The sequence below is a fragment of the Schistocerca nitens genome, chromosome 4, assembly GCF_023898315.1.
Source record: "Schistocerca nitens isolate TAMUIC-IGC-003100 chromosome 4, iqSchNite1.1, whole genome shotgun sequence".
Taxonomy (NCBI): Eukaryota; Metazoa; Arthropoda; class Insecta; order Orthoptera; family Acrididae; genus Schistocerca; species Schistocerca nitens.
This window is the reverse complement of record NC_064617.1, coordinates 181590788-181593474: the sequence shown is the minus strand read 5'-3', so window position 1 is coordinate 181593474 and position 2687 is coordinate 181590788. Positions and strand designations below refer to the sequence as shown.

The following is a 2687-nucleotide window of genomic DNA, read 5'->3' as shown; positions in this document are numbered from 1 at the left end:
ACACTTAGAAGGTGCAACAGGTCTACCAAAGAGACTGCTTACATTACGCTTGTTCGCCCTATTCTGGAGTATTGCTGTGCGGTGTGGGATCCGCACCGGGTGGGACTGACGGTTGCCATCGAAAAAGTACAAAGGAGGGCAGCACGTTTGGCATTATCGCGAAACAGGGGAGATAGTGTCACAGACATGATACGTGAATTGGAGTGGCAATCATTAAAACAAAGGCGTTTTTCGTTGAGACAGGCTCTTATCATAAAATTTCAAACACAAGTTTTCTCCTCCGATTGCGAATACATTGTGTTGGCATCCACCTAAATAGGGAGAATGATCATCGTGATAAAATAAGAGAAATCAGGGCCCGCACAGAAAAATTTAAGTGCTCGTTTTTTCCGCACGGCGTTCGAGAGTGGAACGGTTCAAATGGTTCAAATGGCCCTGAGCACTATGGGACTCAACTGCTGAGGTCATTAGTCCCCTAGAACGTAGAACTAGTTAAACCTAACTAACCTAAGGACTTCACAAACATCCATGCCCGAGGCAGGATTCGAACCTGCGACTGTAGCGGTCTTGCGGTTCCAGACTGCAGCGCCTTTAACCGCACGGCCACTTCGGCCGGCAGTGGAACGGTAGAGACACAGCTGCCAGGCACTTTATTATGAATAGGAGAGTAATCACGTAGATGTAGATGTAGATGTAGATGTGTGCTTTATTTTATACTTCGTCACAACCTTCAGCAATACTATTTTTACTGTTTAAATCCATTTTTCAGTGTCACATGAAATTGTTTTATAACTGAACTGAAAAACGATCAGAATTTTGTAACAACTGTAGGAAAGTAATGCATCATGTAAGGAAAAAACTATGGACTTACTTGGCTTTGTCTCTGAAAAGAGCACGTCAAGTACAGACACATATTACTCCAAGTCTATCAATTTCTGACTTAACTTGTACTCGGCACGCTTCAAACACAACATGATCGGGACCATTCGACCGCCGTGTCATCCTCAGTTGATGAGGCAGGTAGGAGGGGCAGGCAGTCAGCACACCGCTATCGCGGTCGTTATGATGGTTTTCTTTGACCGAAACCGCTACTATTCTGTCGAGTAGCTCCTCATTTGGCATCACGAGGCTGAGTGCACCCCGAAAAATGGCAACAGCGCATGGCTGCCTGGAAGGTCACCCATCCAAGTGCCGGCCACGCCCGACAGCGTTTAACTTCGGTGATCTCAGGGGAACCGGTGTATCCACTGCGGCAAGGCCGTTGCCTTGTCAGTAGAGAAGCGGCAGAAACAGGATGGGTGGGTCAGAAGAGCTGTGTGACTTCGAACGTGGACTAGTCACTGGATGTCACCTGAGTAACAAATCCATCAGGGACATTTGAACCCTGCTGAAGCTGCCCAGTTCGGCTGCTGGTTGTTTTATTGTGAAGTAGGAACGAGAAGGAACGATCACAGTTAAACCAATATCAGGCAGACCTCGTGTACTACGGATAGGGACTCGTGGGCACTGTGAAGGGCTGTTGTTTAAGATAGCATGAAATCAGCAGAAGGAATCACTAACTTAAAAGTGCTACCATGAGTCCAGCTAGCACAATGACTGTGCCTAGGGAGTTAATAAGAATGAGGTATAATGACCGAACAGCTCCTTACAAGCCACACGTTTGGTAGTCAATGCTCAGGGGCACTTGTGTTGATGTAGACAGAGAAGCCACTGGGATGACCGGAACATGGTTTGTAGAGATGAATCACGCTACATCTTGTGACAATCGGGTGGAAGGGTTTGGTTTTGGCGAATACCTGGAGAACTTAACCTGCCAGCATGCTTAGTGCCAACAGTGAAGTATGGAGGAGGTGATGTTACGGTAGGGGGTCTTTTTCGTAGTTAGGTTGTCCTCTGCTTATTGCACGTGAGGAAAAGGTTCAAAAATGGTTCAAATGGCTCTAAGCACTATGGGACTTAACATCTGAGGTCATTAGTCCACTAGAACTTAGAACTACTTAAACCTAACTAACCTAAGGACATCACATACATCCATGCCCGAGGCAGGATTCGAACCTGCGACCGTAGCGGGCGCGCGGTTCCAGACTGACGCGCCTAGAACCGCTCGGCCACACTGGCCGGCTGAGGAAAAGGTAAACGGAGAAGTATATAAACACACTTTACAGCACTTTGTACTGCGTAAACTAGAGGAACAGCTCGGAGAGAGTGGTTATTTGTATCAACATGTCAATGCACCTTTTCATGCCACAATGTGGCAATGCATTATTTAATAAGTTATTTGTAAAAAAAGTATTGTATACCAGGAGTAAATCTAATGATTGTCTTTAACTGTAAGTCTGTAAATACAGGGTGTCCAGAAAAGAGCTCCCTGATTTAAAAATTAAATATCTCGAAAACTAAGATCGATAGAGGAATGCAGTAAACGGTATGATTATTGTGAAAGCTGTAAGAAGTTTATACAGCAGTTTGAAATAATACACTCCTGGAAATTTAAATAAGAACACCGTGAATTCATTGTCCCAGGAAGGGGAAACTTTATTGACACATTCCTGGGGTCAGATACATGATCACACTGACAGAACCACAGGCACATAGACACAGGCAACAGAGCATGCACAATGTCGGAACTAGTACAGTGTATATCCACCTTTCGCAGCAATGCAGGCTGCTATTCTCCCATGGAGACG

At 45.5% G+C, this 2687-nt stretch overlaps 1 pseudogene; it reads right to left on the bottom strand.

Moving 5' to 3' along the window:
* Positions 1–1148: 1148 nt before the first annotated feature.
* On the bottom strand, positions 1149–1266 carry LOC126254177 (5S ribosomal RNA; annotated as a pseudogene).
* Positions 1267–2687: the final 1421 nt, after the last annotated feature.